General features: G+C 38.7%; 1 protein-coding gene across 2 annotated transcripts in view; it reads left to right on the top strand.

Moving 5' to 3' along the window:
- The window catches only part of cpne5b (copine Vb), a 116,910-nt gene that overhangs the window by 10,861 nt on the left and 90,830 nt on the right, over positions 1–15,219 (top strand). The gene's annotated exons all lie outside the window — the stretch shown is intronic.

The raw sequence follows: 15,219 nt of genomic DNA on the forward strand, positions 1-15,219 counted from the left end.
CTTCCAGTCGGTGATGGAGCAACAGCAAGAATGCTTACTGGTGTCTAGTCTTTCGAGGATGAGATCTCTTTTTAGGGAAGCAGCTGTCTGCTTTCAAGCATTTCAAGAACTTTCTCTGCACATGTTGCAGCTTATCATGAATTACATGTGTGTCCTGACATATTCCAGTAACAGCATTGTGCGTATTTGAACAAATATGCCTGACAAAGTGATGCTAATTTAAGTCTGTGGTGCTTAAGATTAGAAACACTATCTGGTACTCTCATCTTACTTCAGGTATGTGGCTTCAGGTTTTGAGCCTTTCTCTATTTCTCCCTATTGGCATCTGATGGAGTCAATCAGCAGAAACATTAGTGTCTACCAGCAAAGACCCCATGTGTCCACTATTTAACCACATCATACAAGATGGTATAGGATTTTCGGTTGAAGACACTGAGCATTATTTTCAAACTGAAAAAATGTTTGTTTTGAAACATCATTGCAGCCATAGAATAATGAGTTAATTTGAGATAACTAATTAGCAAATCCTTCACATATTGCATTTGTGGAACCTTTAAAGCACTCTACATGGAACCCCAAAATAAATCCAGATATTATAAATAATCCAACTTTTTTACACAAGTGAGACTGAGAAATGAATGAAAACAGTGTAATGCTGCCATTGTTTATTATGCCAGATTTGCCGGCTGTGGGCTAGTCAGCATGCTAGTAAGTGATGCACGATTGAGTTCACTCCTTAGAGTGGATGTGAGATTGTTTTCCTTTTGTGAGCCTGCAGTGCTATTTCAGCTCTGGCTCTTTGCCTCCCAGTGCAGGATGGACTGATTGGGCAAGATCGTCCGGTGTGGTACAGCAAAGCTGGAAATGTGTGAAAAGTGTGTGGGTGGGATGACTGGATTTGATTATGGAGCTACCAATGCCCTGAGGGAAACTAGATAATGGTTGTGTGTGTGTGTGTTTGTGCGTCAGTGCATCACTGGTTCTCCTGGCTGCGTTCATAAGAATGCAATTGCTTTCGTGATGGCTTAGGACAGTTATTGTCAAGGATTTGATTTCAAAAAAATAAAGCTGTATATACATTTTCATATAAGCTCTCAAAATAACCAAGTCCTCTCATTAAGGTATTACTGTAATGCTAGCATTTTCTAAAACTGACAGCACTGGCTGAAACCCTTCAAAATGTATTTTCCTAACCCTTTTTCACAATAATAAATAAATCATTATAAACATTTGGCATATTTTATAACCTCTAAATTTATTTGGGGATTTTTGCTTGGATTTAGCAATGCTAGCAGGGTGGCCCGAAGCATGGTAAAGTTGGTCAGTCCGCCACTGTGATCCAGACTGAAATATGTCAGATTTCCATAAAAATTTGTACAGATATTCATGATCCTCAGAGGCAGAATGCTGCTGACTTTCCTCTTGACGAATACTAGCATGTTAACATTGTCATTGTGCGAATGTTAGCACGATGTTAGCATTTAGCACAAAGTACTGTTTTATCTAAGTACAGCTTCACAGATAGCTGTAGACTCTTAGTCTTTGTATTATTCCTGTATGTTGTGTGAACCAGTGAATGATTTGAGTATTTGTCAGGCAAAGGAGGGACATCCAACAACAAAATCCCCTCTCGACAGTGACCCACTTCACTGAAACAATCCCATATTTTGACCTACTTTGAAGCAGTTTCTCTCTCGTGATATTCTTTTTTACTGCATTGGGTCACTTTCATTTTACTTTATTTTCGTCTTAAGAATCTTGCAGCATTCACATCTATTATAAAATAAATCTAAAGCAGACAGATGGACGTTTCTTCAATCAGAGAAGGGCACGCAATATGTTCTACCTACAAAACACAAACTGATTTCTGTTGTGAGGCAGGGTGTTTGTCAGAGTCCTAACCATATAGTTTGTAATGCTGCCTGCTACCTGACCTTTGTTGACTTGGGCCATGGCACAGTCCATGCTGTTGGGAATTTTGTGATGATCTCGAGCTTCCCTGCCAGGCTTCAAGCTCACTGTGTCTGTCTGGCAGGCAGAGCAGGAATCTCCCAAGAGGAAGTCCTGGCCTGAATAATTCAACAGCTGGTGGGAAAAACGATCCTGTTTGGTTCTGCCATCGATCCGCCACTAAAGCAATGCCAGCACTACAGTTTGGACTCAGAAGATTGAGGCTATGAGGAGAGCTTTATTTATGTATTGCTACTGCTTGTTTTGTTAAAGGCGTAAGATGGATTATAGACCATCATCTGTAGAGGAGATATCAGCTTTGCAGTATTTGGATTTTTATATCACTATTAGCACATAGAAATGTTTAATAATGTATGTATGTAACTATCAGCTAAATAATAAATCAGCCAAGTAATAAGAACAAACAATGCTGAGAAGAGAGACGGTGATGAGGGGCCTGATTAGTTTATTTTGGTACATCATTCAGCTTTAATAGCACTGTGCTGCATAATGCTTTTATCCAACGCTCATCTCCTGCTCTTAGGAACAAATAGCCCTCCCTCCTCCATCTCCACATATACCTCCACTTCCTCCTCTACGTTGCCTATTTTCTCCCTTCCCCATCTGTTCTTTTTCATCTTCCACCATACCTCCTCTCTCTAAGCTCACCTCTCTTTTTTACCTTGTTCTTCCCTGCTCATTCTTCATTAACTCCTCCCTTCCTCTGTCATCCACCGCTACTCGTCCCTTTCATTTTGTCTCACTGGCAATGCTTTTTCATTCAAGAGTGGTAGCGCAGCCTTCTTGTTACAATTCATCTAGCTTAAATGTCCTTGAGGAAAACACTCAGCCTGTTTCTGCTTTCCTTTCCTGACAAATTGTAATAGCTGGATGAAAACTTTATATTTTCTAAACATCAGGCTTTTAGTAGGTGATTTCTTCTTTTGGCATGCATGCATGTTTTAACATCAATTTGAAGCAAATTTTCTGCCCAGGATTTATACCATGGTCTGGGTGAATGCTTCATTCAGATTTGCTGCAGGTCGTTCATTATGTGATTTAGGACACCTACTCAGTGGTTTCAGTGAAACTGTCTATTCACCATTCTATATCACAGTATCAGCCGGTATCTAAAATGAGTAACCATAGAAACAGGGATGCAGTCAAAGCCTCTGTTTATGGTTTATTGCAAGCTGTTAACAAGCTAACTTATTTACAACAGTGAGCGTAGTCCTTCAGGTCCTCATTATGGAGACTGTAACACACAGGAAGTAGGCGCGATCCTCTCATATTCCATTCGCTGTTCTACTTGCTACTTCAGGCCAGGGCCAACAGTAAACATAGCTTAACATTTGTCAGTGAACGTCTTGATATTGATTTGGGGATGATGACTAATTGGATATTTAGTTAGCCTTGTTGTTAAACATACTGTCAAACTATATTTACTGTTTGTCAACCGTATGCAGTGTTATTGACTTTGAATCTTGCTAGCATAACATTAACCATTTGGTTTATAGCTGAGCCAAAGGGTTCTATGAACTGAGCAGACTACAAATATCTCCCATTGTGAAGTTGTATCCAAGATTGTCTTATTTACTGGAGTAACATTAGAGAACATCATTCCCATTGGATAAGAACCAAAAGGGATGGTAATGATTGTTACAGGTATCAGACAAACCCTCAGGTGCTACCAGGCAAACAGAGTTATGGCTTGTGAAAAAACGTTGTTTTAAATTGCAAAACATATGACATTATTAACCAATGGTTTTATTTCTTTTTTCTTTGGCAAGTGACCTTGGTATAGTCAGGATAACATCCTTTGAAGTGTCCATTATCAGGAATTAATGGACAACGGGAGGCCGTCCTCTGCTTGCTCTCTCCTAATACAAAATAAAATTTGTCTAACACATGTTAAACAATAGTATAGTGGTTCATTCGATTATTTTCTTTTTTGCTTTTCCCCACATCTCTTATGAGCTAAAAAAAATAGCTGATTGCTGAAAGTATAATATACAATGCCAAACAATTCTTATGAATTGACAGTGGATTACATGCATGCATTGTTTCCTGTGAATCCTTTGTGTTTAGATCAGCAGTTTGATTCCATGGGAATGGCAGAGTCTGCCACCAACAATAAAGACAACTATAGAAAGAGTTAATTAAGAATGCAAACACGTTGAATGGCTACTGCTGAAAGAATGCAGAACATAAAGAGTCACAAAAGTGACATTTGAAAGATAATAACTTTAAACTTAAAAGGCAGTGCTCTTCAAATTTGACATCAGTAAACTATGTATTTCTAATGTTATGAAAAGCTGGAGGTAGCAAAGATGATCAATGGATGTTGGTAGTGCAGCTTTCTCTTGACGGACAGTATTGTAGGCTTTCTGCTTTAACCACTTTTGCTTCCAGTTGCTTATTTAAACATCCAGCAGTTAAAGAGCAACATTGTCATTCATTTGGAGTCATGCTTGTTTCCACTTGATGAATGGAAGTCAGATATTCTCTCAATTATAGCTCTGTCTTTGCACTCCACCAACTCCCAGGGGAAATTCCTGGCTCTTTAGCTGCCAAATGCGCCAATATGTTCACCAACTTGTTTGCTGTTTGAAAATGTCAAGTTTTATTTGCTCAGGAACAAACTTGAAGTGCATTTAGCCAAATCCCTTTAGCACCATTTCAGTTGTGCCTTTCATTATCTACTTGGTGTTTTTGCAAGTGATAAATATCCAGTTGTTTTCTTATTTTCTACAGCAACACACACACACACACACACACACACACACACACACACTCAGACACACACACCTTCCCTCAGCCTTGAGTTATGCTGCATCCCGTGTAAGCAATAGGTCAAACACAGAGCCTGGGCTGTATGAATACAATAGAGATTCATTCCACACCCACAGACTGTCCTCCTTGCACCAGAAAAATAAACCATCGATGGGAACCTTTCACCCTTGATGCACACATGCAGTTTTTTCTTAGATGTACATTTCCTGGGAATACTGTGTTGCAATAGGGCGATATGTTATATATTGTATATGCTATAGACATAAGCCTTGCGTTCAGACTCTACACCAGCTGTAAATATTCACATGCAATAATGCATCACAGATAAATATAGTGCAAATGAATATATCTAGAATCATTTTACAAGGGAGCCAAGGAGGTGTCAGTGAGGAGTCCTCAGTTAAGTTGAAATCTATGAGCTCCTAAAATTTTAATTGTTAGCCTGTGGCAGCCTATTTATGCTGACTTGTGCTCTATTCCAAGTCAAGAATCGCATCAGCTCAATTTTCACGTCTTGAAACGCCTCCTCAAAAAGAAGCACTCATCCCTCGATATTTATCATCCTTTTCTCAGAGCAATTACAGTTAGAGAGTTAAGGAACCTCCTGCAGGTTAAAGGCAGGGAGGTGTCTAATTACTGTGGTTTATGTCAGATCTCTGTAAATAAAGTCAGCTGTGTCGGTGTGTCTGTCTAACAGGCAACTGGTTGTTTCTTCTCCCTGTGATACAGGAACTCCGTTACACTCTCCATCTATTTCTGATCTAATCTCTGAGGATTTCATTTTTCTCCCTCGCTCCCTCTCTTTCCAAGTCTCTCACACACATATTCTCTGACACAGTTTCTCCTCTCCTTTTCTTGTTCTTACATTTGATTTTTTCTTACATTCCTGCTCACTTGATTTCACAAATTCCCTTGCGGACAGAGACATACATACCAAAATCCTGCCCCCGCTGCCTCCGTACATCTCAGATCTTTTCATAACCTCATTTACATAAGGGAAGTTGTGTTTGAGGAAGTTAGTTTGAAACCCCTTAAGTATTGCCAATCCCTTTGAAACGGATTACGCAACACCTAATGCAAATCTTGTGACACATTTTAAATATTTAATGTCATAGCACTAGTTGTTATGATGCGCCGGTAAAAAGTTTATTTTGGTTCTTAAAGGCATATTTAATGTTGACTCACATCTAATTGAAAAAGCTCTTTTTTCATAATCCTGGTGACATGTTGGTGCCATTTTTCTGATTTAATCAATTATCAATTTTTTTTTTTTTGAGAAACTTTGTTCAAACTACATCTCCTGTTCACTGCTTTGTGAAAAATGATCAAGAGATGTCAGTATCAAGCAAGAGACTTTATATTACAATAATTAGTCTGCAAACCCCGGAGACGCAGCTACGCTCTTCAAAACCATTTTCAAAGCCTCTGCTGGTGTAAAATTCTTAACATTGATTTAAGTTTACTAGGACTCGTTTTAGCACTACATGCAATCAAGCTCTGTGGTTCTGACGTGGCTGCATGTTGTTGTAGATGAGCACCTCATTTTGTTTTTTTGGAGGTTTGCTTCAGAATTTAGGGCAGGACCATTGTTGACTTGGGGCCGGTGTGTAGGAAGGCATATGCTGTGGGGGCTGCACTTGACAGAGGGTAATAAAAGAATTGCTTTGATGAGGTTTTGTTCCAGCAGACCTAGATTTGGATACACTCAGGTTGAGCTCCTGCTGGCTTGGTGTTGGTGTTTGAAGCTTTGGTTAATGCAGCTTTTGTGCATTTCTGCATAGACACGTCTCTCTGGTTATACATGTGCTGTACTGTACATGGCTGAATGTTAATATTGTGGCACAATTTGCATTGTTCACAGTAGGATTTAATTGGTGCTGTGTACAATATGTTACTGAGTGAGTGTGCATTCTCAATCAGTTGACTACCCTCACCTTGGATTCCAATTCATTAGCTTGTTAAATTTCTTCTGAACTTCAATGTTCTGAAGTTCAATAAACCTTCACACAAAAGCCAAATAATAACAAAATAATGGGTGTAGCTAGCACAGACAGAAACAGGCTGGTTGCTAAGAAAGGCTAAAAACTCACATCGAGGGGGTTAAATTACTTTTTCAACAGTGTACATTTCCTCAGCTCTAATTCCATCAGTACAATAGAGCCATGCTTACAAACTCAAATTAATTCCAGGTGTTACTGATCGATGTTAAGCCACATTCAGCAAAACAACAGTTCAACAGTTCCTGACTTTTTTTTTCACATTAAAAAACTCCCATTAAAAGAAAGAGGCTGTAAGACTTTTAGTGTGACAGTTGCATCTGATGTGGCTCTTGCTGTACTGATGGACTTGACGCTGTGGTAATGAACATTTTATTAAATTTATCAAGACAAACAGCGCAAGTAAGTATGTAAACATGGAGGAAGTGTTTACTTTGCAGTAACTGATGAACAGGGGAAATGAGGAATAAAAGCTGCCCCAAATAAAAGCCTCGTTCCCTTGGCCACTGAGGCACAGAGAATGTAAGAAATTTTATTTTGCCTGCTTGTATACAGAACTGGTGGGAAAAATTAAAGGTGCACCATGCAAGAATAATGCAGAATGCATACACACACAATACAAGATGATTCGCTCCTATTGCAATGCAATGTCTTTCAATATGATACAGTGTAATTTAATGCTATGCAAAGAGTTGAATTTTATTTCTTTTTGGTTCTATTTAAGCAATAACAAATTTTATTACATAAACTACAAAATTGACATTTTTCACATATTTGTTTCTCTAGTTCTGCAACTGTAAGCGTCTAATTTATGCAGTTTCTTTTTGACCTCTAAAAACACTTTTCTTTTTCACAAATAGGCTTTTTGACAGGTTTTCACTGATGCATTTTTTAGTATATTCAAATGTAAAAAAGGGTAAACTATCACAGTTTTCTTGATGGGGATGGTTGGCACAAATGCACAACATGACTTTCATCACAAATCACTTAATTTCAGAAAACGTTTGTGTAGATTGTCATATATTTATTTATAGCTGTGATTGTAACGTTTAATTGGTTGCTAGAATATTCAAGCATAAATGATACCAGAGATACAGGCCTATGGCAGAGAGTGAAAAGGGTTCCAATTAACCCCCTACACTCCCTTGCACTCAACATGGTGGCGAAGATAACAGAAGCAGGGATTTATTCATGTTGTATAGTGCCAAACAGACGGACAGACAGATACAGGTACACATGCACACACACACGACCAAAGACATGATCCCTTCTGGGCTTACTCCTCAATGAATCAGAATTTACTGTTTCAGAGACAATTCTATCTACAATCCTATATTGTTTCCAGTTCACACTTCTTTAATTGGGGCAATCACTTCATGTGAATCAGTGGTTACAGACAGACAGACTATGGTCTCAAAAAGAGAAACACTTGACTGAAGAGTGTCAACAAGACATAGAGGCAGTGTTTGATGTAGGGCTGTTGAACTAGAATTCAATATATTGCACAGGTGGTCAAAGCTTCTTTGTTCAGACAGACTGTGTGTGGAGCCTTCCCCACTCTGACACCAAGGCCTCTCTAAGGGTATTCTCTCTCAGCAACACAAATATCCTACTAGTTTTTTGACATTTTTCTATCAAATGCAGTTGGAAGACAATCTAGGAATATTTGTGCCCCTCTCCTCCACCATATCTTGCACAACACACATGAGGGGCTATTTATAGAAATAAGGGGCCATGTAGCAGATGGGCTCTCTCAGAAATGAGTTGTAAATCAATAGATACCAGGTCACTAGGAAGTTGGTTACATTTAGTTGCGCTGTCATCTATGATAATGATTTGGTCCTCCATTTTATTTATAACATGTAAAACTGAAAGACAATGATAACTTATATGTATATGTATGAACTTCAGATTAAGTGAGCTGACATGAAATTGGTTTTGTTAGGTCTAGTCAAAGTTTATACGGACCAAAATTACAAATCACAAATGACCTCAGAGGGCTTTACAATCTGTACAGTGTAGGACACCATTTGTGCTAAGACCCTTGAATTCTCCCCCATGGAGATGTAGAAGAAGAGTACAGGCCACACAAAGAAAGACGAGAGAGAGAGAGAGAGAGAGAGAGAGAGAGAGAAAGAGGGAGGAGAAACTTACACAGCTTAAGAGGTTTGTGGGAACAGAAACAAAAACAGAGTTAAAGAAGTGCAGCAGTTATTAGAACGTTTACAGCTTATTCTCACCATCAGGACAAATATGGACAATAAGTGCTAGGATTAAGAGATTCATTGAGACTGAGATCAACCAGGAGGTCTAGAGCACAGCAGTGGGTTGCACCAGCTGTGCATAAATTCAAACATAGCCTCATCTGAACCCAGCTAAAATAGTGTGACTTAAATCTTACACCTGGCCCTTAAAAGGTCAAATGTCCTCCATAGAATAGTGGTTGTCATGGCACATTGTTTTGAAAGGTGGGAGGATAAACAAGGAATTAAGAATAGTGCTTTTCACTGATGGGCCATTTTCTGCGACAATATTGCGGTTAGTGTGGATGCCAGAGTGGCTATGATGAAGCTCATGTCTCTTTGATACAACCAAACATTCACACAGCTTTAGTATCAAACTAACTAGTTACAATGAATTGTTAAGCACTGACCTCAATTCAAGAGAGAATTTATGTAGTGCTGGTGCAATGGGCTGCAGCTTTTAAAATATAACATAATATAATTATTATTTTAGTGGTATCAAATGCTTTTTAAATAGCTGCAGAAAATAGTACATAAAAGTATATTCTGTTGGTGTTTTCACTTTGTTGCTTGTTTTTGTGAGTACATGAAAGAAATTCATTTTAGGGGTAGACAGGCCTAGCTTTTCCTTGATGATGGTAAACGCCATAATAGCCCATGTTTGATCTGACCAATATAAATAGATAAATGAATATGGCAACAATCAATATTCAGTTAGCTTTTGGTGCTACCTATGGACTCAAATGTAGGTATTCTCCCTCCAAGAACAGGCTGGATTTTAAAGTACATCACCATGGTAACATAGGCTGCTCATCCATCATGCTCTACAGAAAATCATGGTTAAGTTATTGGATCTGAAGTATATAAAACCCATCTTCCCCATCAATTATCTTCCTGGAAAGATGGATACAACACTCCCAGAGGACCTCCTGGCCCAAACCACAATTAGTACACAACTCCATTTCTACCACAAGCAGGAGCATGTACTCAAACATGTACTCCTACAACACATGGAAAGGATGTACTGTGTTTAATTCACATAGTATGACAATAATTGTTATACACAGAGCAACACTGTGTACAGAGTGGTAGACCCAGTTGGCTTTCCATCATAATTTATGAGATTATAGATACACTGTATGTGCCATTGGTGGCCATCTTCACACTCAGATGACTTGCTTACAGGAGATTTTTATCAGATCTGAGATAAAATCCCTATTTGAGTGATTGTACCACTAGATTACATCGACATCGCTTTAGCTGCTGCCTGACTGACTTTGTTTCCAGAGAATCTTTCATCTCATCAGTATATAAGTGTTTACACTATATGCAAATCTTCTGAGATATATGATCGCTGGTATTTGATTATAGATTGGGATACAGTGATATAAACTGGCCCCTGGTTAAATCCAAAATTATATGTGTTGACTCAGTGAATGAGTGGAAATGAAGAGCAGTGGTTTGCAGAGATGAAAGCAATTTGAGGCAACATTTAACATAAGAGATAATGGAGAGACCATTAGAAGGATAATACAAAGAGATAAACAGGAGGTGGAAATGACAAAGATAGAGAGGAGGCAGTGGTGGATGACATATGGACTGATTCATTTTGCACCAGTGTGCAGGAAACACGTGAACTAAATCAGGAAAGAGAGGGAGAATAGGAGAGAATGAGGGAATACTTGGTTACATGCTTGCATGCCTTTGTGATAATGTCTGCACGCACACACTCAAATGCACAGCTCCTACAAAGTTATAACAAATGCAAATGTTGAGTGCCCACTGGGAATATTGCTATTGTTCTACAGAGCAAGGCCCCTCCTGTAAAAACTAACAAGTGCACTGCAACACTTGTTGTCAGCATCAAGAATAACATTCATAGATGCAAATGTGGGTCAGGGAGGATCAGGAATAATGTTAGAATACACTTGAAGTTTCAGTATCCAAAGTTAAGTACAAAACATACTTCACTGGTAATATTTCTCCTCTACTAAGAGAATAGGAACATATTTTAAACTGTTTTACAACTTAAAGTTAAAGATATTAACCTGTCCAATGGCACAGATGAACTCCATACAGCTATTTGAGCTATACTTCTTCTGGATTGTGTACGGGTTGATGTGTCATGATCACTGTAGGAAACTGAATGAGAGAACTCCCATATTAAGTCAAATACAGCACATCCTCATCACGACTCAGATTTCTTTTATAGTATTACAATGTGTCCTCCGCTCCAAAGACGCATACAGGTTTTCCAGTAAAATTTGCTTTGACAGTTGCTCTTGTGGGATTGTTCTATACACACAAGAAAAATGTAAAGGCACTTGGGTGTGAACCTTTATACACACTGGCTTTAAGGATTTAAGGATTTAAACACGATCTGATGCACCCAGAGCTAACAGCTCTTAATATTAGAATAGAATAGAAGAAATGTTAGGTCGACTCCCACACTGCATTTCTTAAGATGAATGTATAATTTTTAGATGAAGTGAGAAAAATAGCAACCTCCTCCGCTGCCTCCACAGTTATCACTTTGCAAAGGAAAAGAGAAACTTCACCCTCATATAGACCAATTTTTGGAGAAAGTTTCTAATTTGCTATATTACACAACTGCTTACTGACCCTGAACCTATTCACATAGCTGAATCATCAGTTAACCCCTCCCATCAAATCCAACAGTCCTGGGTTCAGTGAGTGGACCCGAAGGACAGTGAAACCGACCCTAAAAATGAGTCAGTGCTGCTGCCCAGCGACAGACTCAACTAAGATACTGAGCTAACGCAAGTAGCACAAAAGCTAAGAGAGGCTGCCAGTCAGCGGCTGTGTGCGGATGCTGAGATATCATGTAGAAACCCTTTAAACCTTTCTTGCAGTTTCATGTTTGGCGCTTACCATGAATTTACAGTCCAATCTATGCTTCTGATTGGTTCATACTGGTGAATCTTTACATCCCCATTGACAATCATTGACTAAAAGAACTGTACAGCAGTTTACAATACTTATGTAAAGTGCAAGACTCATTACTTGAGGACTGAAATGATAACAATGGAGAAGAAATAAATATTGCTTGCTGCACCAGGTTGTGTGCCAATGTACCCTTTGAGAGCTGTTAGGAAGGGTTGGTGGATGGAAAGAATCCAGATGTAACTGAAAATGTATTTGGAGAAGGACTGAATAAATTAAAGCAAATAAAACATCCAATTATACAAAACAATGCATTCCTGAGACATTTTGTATACAAGCATGATAAACTGAAAACAGCAAGATGTTTTTCCAAACTTCTTCTCTCCTACTAGAGTTATAGCAGTGCAATATTTGTGATTATGATGAAATGACTTTTAAAGTCTGTGTGCTCTGATTTACTTAGTTATCTCGCTCTAGCAGTGCCAAACACATTCTTTTCTTTTCTTTTCAATTTAGATAAAATTGTAATGAAAAGGCACTAGAATTTTAAATGCTGCAACACTTCAATCCCAGGCACTCGGACAATCAGATAACACATCGGCAAGTATCATCTGTGTAATTTTGAAAATACGATGAAAAACAAAAGATTTCAGGATTATTATTATCAGTAATTGTCTTGTTTTGAAAGCTATAAAGGGGGAGAGGAAGAAATACAGAATTGGAGAAGAGATCAAAATAGGTCGAGTCTGATGGAAGACCACAGCTGACAGCAGAAACTGCAGAGGAAAATGAAGCAAGAGAGAAAAGACAAATAAGAATCAAGCCAGCAGGCTACAGCATCTCAAGTGGAGGCTCTCATGTCACTGTAGTGAGTGAGCGAGCAAAAGAAAACAAGAAGGGTAGTAGTGTTGGGTACACAGTACCCTCTGGCAGGCATTATGAAAAGGTCAAGCAAGCATGATGGAGGCGTAACACGGACATTCGAAACACTGCTGGAAGTTGAGAGAGATTAAGTTAGAGAAAGATACATTTATAGAAAATGCATTAAAATGAGGCTCAGGAAGAGACCTGAAGACAAACTTGGGAGAGTGCATGAAAAAACACTGGAAATTGTTTTTGTCTTGGAGCACTGTATACAGTGATTGTCACATATTTACAGTAGTTAATTGCATTGTCAATTCAACTTCATTATCTTTTTTTACATTCTCATTATTGAGTCTTAAAATAATTGGATTTGGCTGGGTAATTAAAAAAAGAAGAAAAAAAAGAAAGTCAATCTAAAATCCAATGTTTTAGTTGAAGCAGATGCTGTATCGTCAAATAAATGATAATATGGTTAAGATAATTCTTACTTCACTCTTTTCATACATGAGGCACATATTAGCACCCACAGACAGACACAAAGTTTGGAAGACCACACTTAATAGACTGGATGCTGGAGTGCGACAGATAGGCGGAGATGCACACGGTTTGAAAAAGACCCTTGACAATGACCTTTTCAGTCTCTCTCCTTGTCTATAATTTTCTGTCTCCAACATTTGCTGTAAATTATGCTGCAGGCTGTAATCAAACTTTATAGTTACCAGTAATAAATAATACCAATCAGTCTGGGAATTGATGGTACTAATTTCAATTTAAGCTCACTGGCATATTTTTAAACAACTTTAAACAAGTCCATGGGGTGATTAAGGTTCAATAATTACAGAGCAAATCTTGAATCTGAAACGTGTGAGGTCACACACTTAATGTGATGGCAAAGATGGAGGCGTAGTGGGTGTTCAGAGGACAGAGAGGGAGAAGAGCATCCAGCAAACACGCAGACGACATGCTGACACCAAACCCAACAATGTTCTGCACCGATATGTCTGCCAACCACCTGACTCTCTAGTCTATGAATGTATAAATGAGCTTGTGTGTATGCAAAATTAAGTACAAAACCACAGCCATAAAGTGTCTGGGTGCACAAATTAAGTGCTCTCTTATACAGAACTTGATTAATGCTATTATCTCAAGCCACACAGTAAAACTACCTTGAAGTATCACACGGAGACATTGATTAAAACCAGAATCAGATGGATATATTGATTTGAGCTTGATTTTGAAAGTGCACCAACACTGTAGGGTCGTCATCATAGTATTTTATTTTAAATAATCATTTTGCCTTTACTGGACAATATTAAAATATTAAATTAAAAGTCTTAAAACACAGGATCTGACAGTAGTTGTATTGTGGAATATACAGGTTCACGTATGTTTGTCCTATGCTGCTTTTATAATTAAAGCTCCTACACAGCCATATTACACCCACAGGTGTTTTCACTTAGTTTGAATGATACCTAATCATTCCAGCATATAGACCTCATGTAAATCAAGACCTTTTCCCCCAATGAGAACAACAGCATCAGCCATTTCAGAAAGTGCCGCTGATCAGACCATTAATACACACAAGGGGGTAACACAAGTACAAACACTACTGACTAAACTACAAACAACACAACAGGACAGCTAGGATGCCAGTACGCATCTTTTGATAATAAAACAAAACAAATGAACCGGCAAACTCGGATCGTCTAAATAAACAAGCAAAATTTCTGAACAAGAACTGTCCCGTCCCCCCCCATGATGTGGCAGGAAGTTGGTATGGCAAGATGGGCCACTTCCTGTATTTAACAGCTGGGTTTAGGGGCTGCGTCCTTTTGTCCAGGCCTGACATGATGCAACCAGAAACAGCACCACTCTCAGGACTGGGGACTCAATGGGAAGATAAATTAGAACTAGTAAGAGTCAACTAAAACAAACAGTGACAGTTACAGTTAACTAAATGTGTGCCTGCTACAAACAGACACCAATGCACTGTAAATGACGGTAAATGAAATGAGAATGATGTATGAAACAGAAGCTATGTTTCATCATTCACCTGTGAATGTGAATGTTATGTGTATAAGGTTAAAGGTCAAGCCAAGAGAGTTTCAATGTAAACTAGAGAAGCTGAGTGCAAGAGGGTTACCGACGTTCAGCTCGGCTGTGTGGCAGCCGGAGCCATCGCATCCTCTACTCCTCTACTTCTACGCCTACTAAAAAAACGACTTGTTACTAGAACAAACGATCAGCAAGCTGACAGCTGAACAGAAGCCACCATCAAAGATTAATGCTGAGGGTGTGGAGGGCCATCGTCTTTCATCCTCTTGTGTGAGTGTTTAAACTGAGGTTGCATTGCCACCAACAAACGCTTTCTATTTTCTTCCTCCTTGAGCTATTTACAAGGTGTTGTGTGTGTGTGTGGTGGTGAAATTTCTCTGAAAAGGGAGAAACGCGGAGTAAGATTTTGTTTC

This window comes from Pempheris klunzingeri, chromosome 2, assembly GCF_042242105.1.
Source record: "Pempheris klunzingeri isolate RE-2024b chromosome 2, fPemKlu1.hap1, whole genome shotgun sequence".
NCBI classification, from domain to species: Eukaryota; Metazoa; Chordata; class Actinopteri; order Acropomatiformes; family Pempheridae; genus Pempheris; species Pempheris klunzingeri.